Raw genomic sequence first — 14,757 nt, forward strand, 5'->3', positions numbered from 1 at the left:
TTTGCTCCCAGTTTGGCCCCAGCCATATGCAGATCAGTCTTGACTCTGCATCCCATGGGACAACAAAGCCGTAACTGCCAGACCAGGCCCTCCCTGGACCAGAAACAAGCATCCTGGGACCCTAAGTGGGAAGGGTATGCCCAGACGTAGATCTGGCTGATGGTCAAGACTGATTTGCATATGGCTGGGTCCAAATTTGAATGGCGTGGAGAGGGAAAAAAATATTTGTTTTGTTAGCAACATTCTTCATTAAAGGCCAATGTACTAACACCTGTTAAGTGCCAATTATGCACCAACTGAGTTGCAAACAGGAAATTCATTGTGCAATGAGACTTGATGTAGTTATCAGTTGCACTGTACATTTGCAGAGATTGCAAAGCTTCCTGTCTCATGTATATTAATGAGGCAAGCAACATTTTGAGATTTCCTGTGAATGCCTGTTACCCCTACGTTTGCAGTCCCAGAATGGTGCAAATTCTTTTAAAGCAGCCCTTCCCCATAAAGAGCATGCTCTCTCCCCTCCCATCTGAAGGCCCATGGGGACAGATGCTGTTTTGAGAGGTGATGCCACCTGCTTTCGAAGGTATCTGTTCAATAGTTTGCAACTCCAATTGCGGTCGCAAACCACTGATGCATTTCATAGCACCTTGCAAAGGAGGGCTGATGCCCTTTACAGGCTCATTTCCTCTGTGATTCAATACAGGTTGCAAAGTGCTTGTTATGGGTTGGAAGGCGTTTTCCAACTCACACTGTCACACTGTCACTTTTGTACTTTTCAGCATACTATTTTGAGTTTGTAAAGCCTGTGATTCTGCAAATCGCATGCTTTGGGACGGCAAAATAGTCTTGAACATTGAACCCCAAGTGACTAGCATATTCTATTCTCTTATTTCTCGATTTTTTTAAAAATAGAACCAGGTAACCATGGTTCCCTAAACTATATGTGTAACCGATAAAGCATCTCTCATGAGCCAGACTTTTTCAGCATTTCTATTTTCTACTTCTTGTTGACTGATATAGCGGACATATTCGTAGAAATTAAGTCAATGTTTTGCTAAATGGAGAATGACACACTTGTCTCCGTCACTTATTATATAAACCATTAGGTATCTTTATCACAGGATAAAATTTGTCCTGGCCCTGGACCATGGAACATTCAGTTCAGAGCTATCACAAGAAGATCCATGTACACAATGAACCACATTCCTCTGGTCCACAAGAGATCAAACACAGACTCTTCACTTATCAAGTCTGTCTGACAAACTCACGGCTTAGCTAATCTGGGAATATCTCAAGCACACTGTGACCATGTTCTGAGATACGGGAGTGCATACAATCCACGCTTGATTTTGCACAATGGTAATTTTTATTCGCTATCCTTAACCATAAACACTGTACTTCATTTTACTCTTGAGGTTCAACAGATTGTAAACAAACGAATCCCTATACTGACTCCTGCCCGGATAATTTGATCCTGTGGTTGCCACAAAGTGATACCCGCTTGTGAGATCATTTCCAGGACCTTGGCCATCACTGCAACAGGCATGAAAAAAATCACTAATTTGACAAAGAGTGAATATAGGCACAAGGAAGAATCACAGGAGGAACATCAAAAGAGGAAAAAAACAATGAAAGTAATAGATACATTACAATAATCGTAACTGTTAATTTTCCAACTAGGATTGGACTTGGCCCCAGGGGGACACAAAGCCATGAGTTAAAAATGTGACACGGCAAGAAAACATTCTTCCAGTTTTGTGCCATGTTGAGCATTTCAACTGTAGTGATAATTTTATTAAGTGGAGAACAATCTCTTCATCATCTCTTCTCCCCAGCATTCAGCTCTTTCTTAAGAATAACTGACATTCGTTGACTACTACAGGTCAGTAGGTTTTCAGTAAAAATATTATAGTTTCAAAATAATTTCGTAAATTAATAAATGGAGGGCACAATACAGTCCTTATAAAGTTTTAAACTGATGTGATACAAGTGTTTCATGTTTAGCGGATCAAATTGGAAGGCTGGAGTTGCTATTTCAGTGGCACTCACACCCACACCACACCCTGGCCTTCTTCGTCATTTCACCAGTTCCCCATGCCATTTTGAAGTGGGGGACCACTGAATAACTGCCAGTGAAGCTTCCACTGTCTCTGCTAGCAGTCCATCATAGGTGGTATTCTGCCTCCCACTCAGCCGGCACTTAATTTGTAATAGAATGAGCGCTGGTGCCCAAAGCTTTGCTCAGAAGCCCACGGCCAGCGCTGTTAAAAGTCTGCATACCCCATACCAGGCTAGTAATTTTGAATTCAACTCACACCTCTTTAATCCACTTCCAGACACTCCCTGCCACTTTATCTTACTCCTGCAGGTTTGTGCTTTCTGCCTTTGTGACAGTTTTTCTGTCTTAACTTTCCACAGTGTTTCTGCTATGTGCGTTTTTCCTCTCTTGCAATCGACAAATCTCTGATGTTGGAAAAATAAGCAATGGTCCACAAAAATAAGTGCTGGTGGCCCCCACTGGCAACCACCAGCTCAAATTAGGCACTGCACATAGCCTTCGATTTTAATCCATTGCAAAGGATCACTTTGTTTAGGGTGGTGTGTGTGTATGTATATATATATATATTCACACACAGTAGGTAGTTATAGTTAGGACCAACTTTTTCCATAGACAAAGCGTTTTTTTTAACTTTGGCGCCATTTGATGAATCTTCACAAATTTTTCGAATCTAGTTTGCCACTCACTTTAGCTGCTGTGTAGAAAGTTTGAGAGGATTCATCAAGTGGGGTTCAAGAAAAAGGGGTGACGGCCAACATGCTTTTCCCCATGCAATGTCTATGGGGATTTTGCCTTTTTTGAGCACGACTAGAACCTGAATCACTGAACTAATTTACACCAAACTTGGAAGATAGCTAGATCTTGGTGCAGAAAGATCCCTTTTTGTTATGTGTTACAAATCTATTCAGTAGTTTTGGAGTTACTAAAGAAATAAAAATGTGTATATCTAGGGGTGTGGATCGTTCGCAGATCTGCGGGTACCCATGGGGGATCTGCGGGTACTCACAGATCCCAAGCCCAATGGGAAAGAAAATAAATTAAGTGTGGAGTTTGGTGCATGGGGCGTGGGGTTGGCCGCAGTGCCTGGCCACAGGCCAGGCCCTGGGGCCACACCCCACTGCGTACTGCGGTGGTCGTATTAATGTACAGTATTTATATATTACCTTACATTAAAAATAAACACAGAAATTCACTGAAAAACCAAAGGTTACAGGGACGTTTCAGTTAGGTGCATGTTTTACCCACACAAAAAACCATAGAAATTCAGCAGTTATAGTTATACTTATAGTTATACGTATCTAAAGAAACTATAGCTTGTGCCGGAAAATAAGTTTAGGCTAGAGTTATAGTTTCTTAACATAAGTATAACTATAACTGCTGAATTTCTATGGTTTTGTGCGGGTAAACATGCACCTAACTATTTTTTTCAGTGAATATGTATATATATATATATATATATATATATATATATATATATATATATATATATATGTGTGTGTATGTGTGTGTGTGTGTGTATATATATATATATATATATATATATAGGCACATATTTTATACCTAGACAAAAAAACTGTCGATTACTTTGTGGAACTATCTATGAAATGCCAGTTTTTAGCAATGATGGAAGGGCTCTTTGTAGGTTAGTGAACTGTGCATCACCAATTCACTAACCTTCAGTTGCCTCAGAGCCGTTGATCAGTGGATGACTTTGAGCCATCTCAAACTAAATGCCTCCAAAACAGAAATACTCATATGTGGTGACTCGAAAAATTATGACCCACTGTGCGCCTGGCCTAACGATCTCGGACCACCTCCTCAATTATCCAAGGAAGCTAAAAACCTTGGAGTCACCATGGACTCCAAGTTAACAATGAATGCCCAAGTGGACAAATTAGCACGAACAAGCTTCATCACCTTGAAGACTCCACGATGCATCTTCCCCCACCTCAGATTTCCACACAAGGTGCAGGCTACTATCTCGCTTGTACTATCCAAACTGGATTATGCCAATGGCCTCTACCATAGATCATCTCTATCTATTATGAAAAAACTACAACGTATTCAGAACTCTGTAGCCAGGCTACTATTACATGTAAAGCCACAAGCCCACATCTCCCCTGCCTTGAGAGCACTACACTGGTTACCCAGTGCCAGAATATGCACCTTCAAGCTGCTTTGTATCACCCACAAAGCTATACATGGAACAGGACCGCTTTTTATCAGAAACAAAATAACCAAATTCATTCAACAAAGAAATCTCCCTTCAAGATTGGCACCCCGCCTTAGAACACCACCATACAAGAAAAAGACTATAGGTGGTACATCCTTTTCCGTTCAAGCAGCCAAACTATGGAATTCATTACCCCAACTATAAGATCCACAAATAACTATCTTGTCTTCAGAAGACTACTCAAGAGTTGGCTCTTCCCTTCATAACCACCATATTCAAACAGCTATGGACTGCATATGCCTGTGTCAATAAATATTTTTTATCTGATTATGTGTATATTCTAGTTATATATAGTTCTTTAGAAAATATGTATTGCTACTATGTCATAATAATAAACTACAGACATACTCTTTAAACCTGTTTAACTAATATATATTTACTCACGGTTTAAATATGTATATGTATGTACATATATGTGTGTCTATTCATGTGGGTATGTATGTGTGTGTATATATATATATATGTATATATACATATGTATGTTATTCTATGCTTAACATGTTCATAGGTTATTGTATCGCTCCTAGATAAGTTGTTATATTAGATACTTATGAATCCCTGCTCTCATTTTAAATCACACTGATCAAATGTTTATTATCATAGGTATTTGGCTATTCAAAAATTGAGTAAATATAAATAAATGTTAGAAAAATACATTAATTAACTTCAAATATTACAAATCTTGAAAGTCTGTGTTTATACAATACTACTTGTCTTCTCAAATTATACCCATTATTATTTTCCTTGGACATATATTCCCTTACTATGTACTTACATATCTATTTATTTATTACTCTAGTCCTACTTTACTAGAGACAAAATTCAATTAAAATGAAATAAAATCTATAACTAAAATCCAAACTATAAATAAATCTTAATATATATATATATATATAAATATATATATCCAAAACAAACAATTGTCAAACAATTGACTCGTTGCACTCCAGGAGAGTTTATTGCTTTATCCAAAAAGTGTAAAACGATTATATTTTTACGCTCTTATAAGCTTTACTTTGTCTACCCATCACCATATGTCATGTCTCTATCAATCTATCCTCCATTTCCACTCTGACTCATCCCAAATCCATTCTACTACTTTCATCCCCTAAATAACCCTGCCTAACCTCTTCCACATCTAACTCACCCAAACCTACTACCATGATCTCCCAAACAACCCTACTAAATTCTTCCTCAATTATCTCACCTTTAGCTCATCCAAAACCCCTCCTGCTACTATGATCTCCCTAACCCTTTCCACAGACTCTTCCCTCCTCCATCCCCCCTTTATTCATCTCAAGCCTAAATCCTATTACTATAAACTCCCAATTAACACTTCTGGATTCTTCCCTCCTCCACCCCTCCATTACTCCAGTCAATTCAACTAACAAACTCACATATCCGTGGCTCAAATTAACTCATAGTAATACTAAAACTGTACTCATATTTCACTATACTAATCGACCACCAATTCCGTTTGGATTCTGGAGTACCATGCTACTCGCCGAAAAGCACTTTGACGCCTCGCCAGGGGTAGTAAGCGCTATATAAGTACTATTACAATACAATACAATTTACAGTAATTAGCAGTGTATCTCCTGTAGATGTTGGCAGACTCCAAAAAGCCTTTGATACCTTTCACACACATCCGCTTTGGAAATGCTAGCATAGTTTGTAAATTGGAGTCATCTATGGCTATGTTTCCAGGCTAAGTAACATGACCGAAAAGCTCCAACTGCATTATGTGGAGCTCACACTTTCCTAGCAGAAAATTTTGTCATTACATTAAAAATATGTTAGTGACAAAGTTATCTGTGAATGTTCTGTGAGTTATTTATATCCTTCTAACAATATCACTTTGTACCTCCTAAAACATTCCGCAATGGAACATTTGGTGCATTAGCACCAGGCACCACACATTTGCCTCCATCTTCTACCCACTTATTACATTTCTTCTTAGACTTTAAAGCATATTTTCTTGTTTTCCAATAAATAAGAATCATATCTTGGAAGTCATGGCATTCCCAGAAGAATAGAAAAGAGAAGTTTATCGGTCTTTCCACTGATGTACAATTTGTATGTATAATGTCCTTCTCTGGTGGGCTATTATTCAAAATGCTTCTTTCTTCCCATCCTCGGTTCTAACATCTCCGGTTTCCCTTTCTATTTTAATGGAACACTTTGTTTTTTGTACATGTAGAGCACTAGTAACATTTCTGGCTGCTTTTGAATCTAACAATGCCAAGCTCTTATTTTCTGCTTTTCCAACAGTAAACTATAGTCCCAAAAATAAATGTCATGAGTTTAGTTGCAGTTTGCTCTTCAGTAGCTCTAAGCTCTACTGCTTTAACTTGCAAGACATACCTCCCAGAAAATATGTCTTGAAATAATTTCAAAATGATATCATATTACTGAAACACTACATTAGTGTCAAAGACTGGATGCTGAGAAGTTCTGTGGAGTCCTCTTCTTGATCACCTGAGGAAAGGGTGAACTCTTCCAATTAGTTAAGGTTCTACTCTGCACAGAATAGAGCATGTGAAAGGTGTCAATTGTGCCATTAAGAGCGTCCCAATTATGATGGCTAAACTAAAGAGGGTTGAATACCTACTTGCCAGTCTTGTAGCTCTTGACTGGAGACGAAGATTAACATTGAAGTAATTAGCAAGAAACTAAACTTTTCTGGACATCAGTGAAAAGAAAAAATTCAGAAGTTCAATTCCATTAGATGTTCCAACTGCTGCAAGCACAAATCAGGGACAAAAATAATACCAAGGGGTCAAATAACGCAACAAACAAATATGCAACAAATGCATTATTAGGTATGTGCTTCCTTATGTATGATTCAAACCAGAATTGGCGTCACAGGAAATGACTACTACTTTTTGGAGTGAGAACCTCTGAGAACATCCTAAGGACAGATCACCATCCCGAAAAATAAATTTGATATGGCTTGTCCATGTCCCTTTCCCAGGAATTAATTGCATACACTACTGCCCCTTTGGCCTGGCACACCAAGAGGTTTGTAGGAACCCCTCCAAGTTACCGCTAGTGTGGACACACCAGGATATGCCAAGTAGCCAGGCTACATCTAATAATGGGTGGTTTTGAAGTGCACATAGAGCTTCCTCCTGTCAAAACGTGTAGTCTCTGGTAACCTCTTGGTACTGTTCTCAGAACATGAGTACAACTATCCAGTTTCTGGAATAGCACTGGCTTTATTAAGTTATCCAAGCCCAAGTAAGTGACTGCAAACAACTTTAAATACCGTTCATTCTCATTACTTTTCTTACACTACCTTAACTGACCATACATCATTTATTACCTAGCCAACTCAAAACGAGAGCCACTGAATACCACTGCAGGCTGATTCTAAGTAGAGTTATTGATTGCAAACAACACCTGTGCATGCTTTTCACAAGTTGTATTAAATTCTGCCAGAAAGCCTCTAGTTATTACCATTTAGCTAAGAGCCCAGGCAAGATAGTTGAGGTGCCCCCAGCATCCTCAACAGATGTGAATATGAGGACAATGGGTGACAGGGTCAGTAATCCTCTATATATGCACTCCGATTGTCGTTTATGCACAGAAATACATCCATATTAATACACGACGTCTCATGCTCACAATATTGGATACTAAAATTGCTGCAGATAACGGATGAAGTGGGAAATATTTTACGATTAAAAATACTTCAATAGTCTCGATCTCTCTCCCTACTTTATGGTCCCTGCTTCCCTTTCTCCCTCCCACGTCCTATTCTCGCTTACTTCTCTCCAAACTCTTCTCTGTCTTCCTTCCGGGCCTTCACTACATCCCCTCTTTCTTTCTTTCTGCAGTTCCCTCCCTTCCTGTTCCGTCTCCCTCCTGTCTGAGCCCTGCTGTCTCACGCGCGCCTTCTCGTCCATTCCATCTCCCTCCGAGTCCCCGGTGCCCTCGCGCAGCTGGGTGGATCATGAACCCCGCGGGCTCGAGGGGCAGCAGTTTCTGCTGGCGCGAGGTGAGTACCCTCGCTGTGACTGCTGGAGCGGAAGTCACACCTGACACGTGGACAACCTCATGTCCTTCCGGCTTGTCTTCTCTGCGAACCACAGAAGCTCTTACATAACCATCTACGAGCAGCTGAACTTCCTCTGCCCTTGCTTGGATTTTCACAATAACTGCCCCTCCCTGCGGGCCCGGGCGTGCTATTAGTATCCCGAGTGCCGCGGATACCAATACATCATGGAGTATGACCAGCACAATAGGCTGCACCATTGCTGGAAAACTGGGGCTCCCCTGCACTGCAGAACCACTGACCAGCTGTGAACAGGCTAGTATCAAGGCAGTGATGGAGTTGAAACTGGCCTCAGAACGAGAGAGAAACAGAAGGATCAGGTAGCTAGGGAATAAACGCGGCCTGGAAGAGAAAGATATGGTATTAGTTTGGGGAGGGAACCCAAAGTAGCTAGAAATTTAGGTCCTTTCGGGCTCAGCAGCCAGTTTCTTTGCGGCAGTGACCACGTGGTGAAAGGCACTTCACACTTGGAAAAATACAGAACCACCTTTCCCAGTGGGTGGCAGTGAGAGATGCCACTGACAAAGATTTTTGGTCCTGCCCATGAAGGGTGGGAAGTCCGGCTTCAGGGAACAGGCTAGATATATTTCTCTCCTACCACGCGTAGTTGCCCTTTGCTCGGAGTGGCAGAGGGCGAACACCGATTGGCCGCGTACTGCCCATTCTTTGCCTTCATACCTGCACTTTACAAAGCTGACAGACGTTAAACAGAATTTTGCAAAGTCTTTGACTTTGCAACTTGTCACATCTGTAAACCATATACTACTGCTGTGCCAAATACCACCATCATTCCACTGTAATCCTTTCTACCTGAAGTGTCACATGATTTCTATTTATTATATATAATAATTACAGATATCTGTGTAGCACAATATTGTCAATATTACGGGTTTGTTGCATTTCCTTATCTAGGGAGACCCTCTCTCTAGGCACCTTGGCCACTAATAGGCTATGGAGAGGATGCATGGGTACCAGGTTGTTGGGTTAAGCGTGACCAATGTTAGGTGTAGACTCGTGTTTCCGCTGATGGTTTGTTAAGTGTCATGGATCACGTGGTATCTGAGTACAAGAGTACTGGATAATATAGTTTGTTCTATATTTAGAAGACAAGCAATGAGATCCAGACTAGATTCACAATTACCACGGTGCGCGGATGAGGTCGACCTATGGTAGCAGATGTTAAGGGTTGTGTGTGATGACATGCAGTGTGTCCTGGACCTTGTCACATACTGTGAAGCCTTAGCGACTGCATGCACATGTACCAGAGTTTGGTGTTTGGTGCAGAGAACATGGCAGCTGCCGTCAAATAAGTGAGTCTCTGCACAGGTGCTTGAATGGAGTGTTTCCAATGCTGGATATGTCTGGTGTTCTGTGTGGTGGTGTCCACAGGGTCAAGGACTGTACTGATGCGCACTGTGCCACTGAGGGAAATGCAAACATTTGCAGGCACATTGAGGGCTAAGGAAACGAACAGTTGTGTACTCTTGCTGTGTTTAGGGTAGCCTTCGAAAGTTATGAATTTCAATATACGCTGATGTTTGAACATGTTTGAGCAGTTTCACTTCTCACCTACCTTTAGGACCCTCTGCACTCCACTTCCAACAACCATCAGATAATCGTGCCCAGCACTGGCAACACACAGGTCATAACCTTTAACACTCAACACGTGACAACTTGATTTTTACACCAGGTACTGACTGATGGCCACAAAGCTTACTCCAATCTTTACAGAACCTCTAACCCTTTGTAGGTATTAGGTAACTGAACACCTCTGTTGTCTGACTTTTCAAAAGTGAAACGCCTTGATCGCATAGTGTCTGCGTGATGCACTTCCCTGCCCAGACGAGTGCACGGAGCTCTGCGTGGTGCTGGATTGGGTGCTTTGTGGTCTGTATTTCACTTGCTTAATGTCTTGGGACACTAGCCACGCTAGAACTGAGAGCTGTCCCGGCACTGCCCACCCAAAGATCTGGCCATGGGAAGAGAAACTATCTCCTTTGTGGAGGACATGACCAGAGACTCTTATCAACTCTCTTGCTCCAACAAGTGATTTGTGGAATAGGCCTGAATTGTTTGGATCATGCTAGCTCGACCTTGGAACCTCCTGGGAGCACAACTGTGTTGTCATGATCAGCAATCAATGATGGGTTGGTGGGTAATGGGCATTCTTATTCTAGGCCCCAGAATCTGTAACTGCCTTCTTCTTGTGTTTTTTCAACTTTCTGAAGACTGCATCCCACTCATAAGATTTCCTAGTCACATTAATAAAGCTAAGTCTTTAAAGTTTTTAACCTGTCCTGGCTTTACAGAAGCACCCTAAACCAGTGCCATCTTAAAGAAATTTAAGACCTAGAGCAAGACACATTTAGGGGCCCTACATTTGGGAGAAATGTGGATGTATAACCCATTTTCATCTAACTCAAAGCTTCATGGTGCTAAACAATATTGAATTATACGTTAAAATTCCTAATACGGTGCCAGGCAAAAACAATGAAAAGCTCAAGTTGCCCGGTGTCTGCCAACCACATAGTAACAAAAGAAAACTTGAATAATCATTGGGAAAGCATTTCTTTACTATTTGGAGTTAGAGCTTTTTTTCCTATAGGAACAATATTTTATGTGGAATTCTAGCCCAGACTCACTAAGGCTTTGTGGTGGCGCACAGCTATGCAAAGCAGCGCATGCGATTTACTGTTCAGGGCGTTAGGTGTTTTGCGCTGAATAGGATCCTTTTTCTCAGAACAAAACATGCTTTATGGTGCTTTGTGTCATCTTTGCTTGAAAGGGGGTAGGGGTGTGCTGTGGCTGATAGCGCAAACAGCTATACTTTGCCACAAAGCTGTCTACTAACATAGCCAGACTGGGCTTTCAGTAAAAAACTAACACTTTCTTGAAGCAGGTGTAAACATGCGCTTCCAATGTGAGAGATCTTTCTGAGGCATATGGATTTGTTGTGGTAGGGTATGCTTTCAGTTCAAATCTTTTGAAACAAAACACGCACTCACCTCTACACCACTGTGGAGGCTGCGCATCGCACAAAGGAGGTTCGCTGGAGTACCAGTGCAGGTGATGAAAGCTGCAGGAGGCCACTCTTAGGAGATACGGCTCTGGTCTGTTCCCCCCTTTAAGCAACACAGCACACGTGGGTGCTTCACTTCGTGAGACGTAGGAAATATGGGCCTTTGTGTCTAATCAGCCTTCTCCCCACTGTAGCAAATACTTAGCAAGGATGACGACTTGGAGTATGTTTAATGCACTAGTCGATTATGTTAAAATAAAACGTATACAGTTAACTCTTGAAATTGTTGCTTTAGTTGCCGGATATTTCTAATGAATAAATCCACTTTCACAACCGTCTTTTTTGCAGCAACAGGAAAAATCAATGCAGTGCTCTGAGAACTCTCACAATTCCATAGGATGACACCTGATAGTTTTTTCCTTAATTCCCTCCCCCTGTGCTGTCCCCCATCCTCTGTCCGGGAGTATACTCCTCTTGCTAGGCAATGCCTCTAGCTTTGAGTACGAGACACAGCAGGAGATGAGGGACAAGAACAGGGCAGCGAATGAAACAGTGACAGGGAGGTAAAGCAAAGAAATGTGGGAGGCAGAGAGAGAGGTGAGGTGACAAGAGACATAAAGAAAAGAGAAAGGAGCAGTAAGAAAAATCCAGAGATCAAAGAGGAAGCTAAAGAAAGAGTGGTTTTGGAAAGAGATAAAGAGCTAGCGAGGTAGCACGTGCCAGAGAGAAGAGGGAGAAAAAAGTAGAGGGGATGGGGTACACAGAGGGGTGAAGTAGAGAGAAGTAGCATATAGAAAGAAAAATGAGTTAGAGACATATAGGCAAAGAGAAGTAAAGACAGATAAGTGATGTAGTAAAAAGTATAGAGATGCAAGGTAGGGAGACAGAGAGTGGTGAGGTACAGAGAGGACAAAATACCAAATACGCTTTTGAAAGACGGGTGAAGAGAGTAGGGAAGCATAGAGAAAAGTAGAGCTAAAGATTTTATGGGTAACAAGATGGGTTTTAGAGAGAAAGAAGATGAGTTAGAGAAAGAGATCTGAGGTAGAGAAAGAGTGGGGTAGATAGAGATTTGTGAAGAGACAGAGGGGTCAAGTTGTGAGAGATATATAAAGAGAAAGATGTGAGGTAGAGAAGGTCAGCTGAAATAGAAGAGATGAAGTTAGAGAAATATAGGTAGAAAGAAAGGAATAAGGCAGTGAGACTGGAGGGATAGCGGGAACAGACGTAGAAAGAGAGTGGAGGTGGAAAGGAGAGGGGAGGCGAGGTGAGGTAGCAAATGGGTGGTGAGTTAAACTGAGAGCCCATTTAACTGGGCTTTTTCTTCCTGTCCCACTACTTACCTCACTCCTGTATCCAAAAAATATAATTTTAAAAGGCAAACAAACACCAGCCCCTTTGTTTGCTCCTTTCGTTCATACTTTATCTTCCTTGCTTCTTCCTGGACATATGGTAAGTGAGAACTTTCCCATCCAGAAAAGAAAAAGACACATTTCAACTATTTCTCTCTTGCAGGTAAAACAGGACTTTCAATGAAAATACATTACGGAGATATCGTTGCAAGCTTCTTACACACAGGGGCACATTTACCACGATTTCACGCAATGCAGAGCAGCAAGAGGACTTGCTGCGTCATGTTGCGTGAAAGAGAAAAAATGCTCCATATTTACATTGCATTTCTGCTCTCTCTTTGCTCTGGTGCACTGTGTGCTGGCTAGCACCAATGCAGACACCCTGGCATCATAGTTACGGAGAGGATTGTTGTTGTTCAGAAAGGAATACCTTCCTGCACAAAATTAATCCAAAAGGCATATTGCTCTTTCTATGCGTGCAGCAGAACGCAGGGACACATGGAAAGAGGAAGTCACAAGAAGAAATAAAGTTATTTCCACTCATTACACCTCTGTCAGATAAGCGCACCATTTTGGCGCAAACCCAGGTTTACAAGTCTTTATAATCTGTGTTTACGTTGGAATGCTCCACCCATGTATTGCCTACCTGACGCAGAGTAATGCAAGGCAACACTATGCACTGCTTTGCGTTATATTGTATTTACCTAGCAAATGCCACAAATGATTTTGCGTTGGGGCTGCCCCGCAAAACTGACACAACGTGATGTAAATTCTTAGTAAATCTGGGCCATTGTTTAATTTAAGTTAAAATGACACTGTTTTTTTACCAGAAAGTACGGTGAGTCCCTAACTAATGAATTAACAATTTCAATGCACTTAAAACTACTAAATAGTGTTTGGTTTTTTTAGTCACAAAATGTATTTAGGGATTGTAGATAATGTGACATTTTTTTAATTGGAAAAATTTGGGATTGTGCCAACATTATAGTTCTCTAAAAAAACTTTTAGCATTCAACCAAACTACGCAAATAAAAAGTTCTAAAAATTATGTTTCTGTTTGTAATCAGCTGTATTTTTTTGGAAGCAATTAAAACTATTTACAAGTGTGGAAAATGTTGTAACTGTTCGTAATACCTTTTTATTTCATACAAAGTTGACATGGGTTTTTTAAAAGCTGCCACTGGTCGATATCTTTCCCTTTTTAGAATAATCACGGGGCGTGAATTTGGAATTTCGTCCTTCCCTAGGCAACATCCTTTCTGTCATAAAAGATCTTAAAACTATTCTTTTTGACTGTCTCGCAAAATGATACTTGATTCTGTATTTGAAGACATACCCGATTTGCCCTAACTAACCAAGTACCTGAGCACTATTGTGGCTCCCTAGTGTCTCAGATGGTTAGCTCCTTACAAAACGGTTCATTAAAAAGACTCTGGTTGTAGATGCCATCCTCTGAAAATACTGACTCCACAGGACTCCTCCTACAACTAAAGACAGTTGTATCTCTATACGTTTCTACACAGATCATAAACTATTCACCACAGGGTTAATGTGAGATAGCTAGAGCGGAAATCTGATCCTGATAAATGTCCATAACCCGCTAGTGCTATCAGAGAGGCTGAGACAACAGACACATGGGGTTTAATGAGCCCCTCTAGTTGTTAGATCTGTCAAAGGGAGGTACTGTACAACCTTCTATTAACTATCCAATCCTGTAATCGTAATCCCTTGGCCCTATAGAAAAATCCCATCATAAGGAGGAGGAATATAGAAACACCTAGACTAGAGTAGATGTAATCCACTCTACCCACCTGTGTAAAATAATCACTGGATCACATCCACATCTTTCAATTGCTGCTTTGGAGTTCACCAGGACCTGTATATTTGGGAAAATAATAATACTCCACCCCTTGTAAAAGGATGTGTGGTTTTATAGCATATTGGAAATACAACATTGGCGACGTCAAGGCAGAGCAGTTGACACTTACAGAACTCAGACGCAGAATGAAGCCCGCAATAAAATTCAATGGATTCTCT

The 14,757-nt window shown here is 41.0% G+C and overlaps 1 protein-coding gene across 5 annotated transcripts in view; it reads right to left on the bottom strand.

The window, feature by feature from the left end:
* Positions 1-14,757, bottom strand: part of TBX4 (T-box transcription factor 4) — a 373,100-nt gene that overhangs the window by 98,799 nt on the left and 259,544 nt on the right. Inside the window, exon 1 of one of the 5 annotated variants that reach the window (XM_069226452.1) lies at positions 8,063-8,186. The exons of the other annotated variants lie outside the window; for them this stretch is intronic. The gene's annotated coding sequence lies outside the window, so the exon portion shown is untranslated. Of the gene's footprint in view, positions 1-8,062; positions 8,187-14,757 lie in introns of those variants that run through there. 5 annotated transcript variants of the gene reach the window in all.

The sequence above is a fragment of the Pleurodeles waltl genome, chromosome 3_1, assembly GCF_031143425.1.
Source record: "Pleurodeles waltl isolate 20211129_DDA chromosome 3_1, aPleWal1.hap1.20221129, whole genome shotgun sequence".
Classification (NCBI taxonomy): domain Eukaryota; kingdom Metazoa; phylum Chordata; class Amphibia; order Caudata; family Salamandridae; genus Pleurodeles; species Pleurodeles waltl.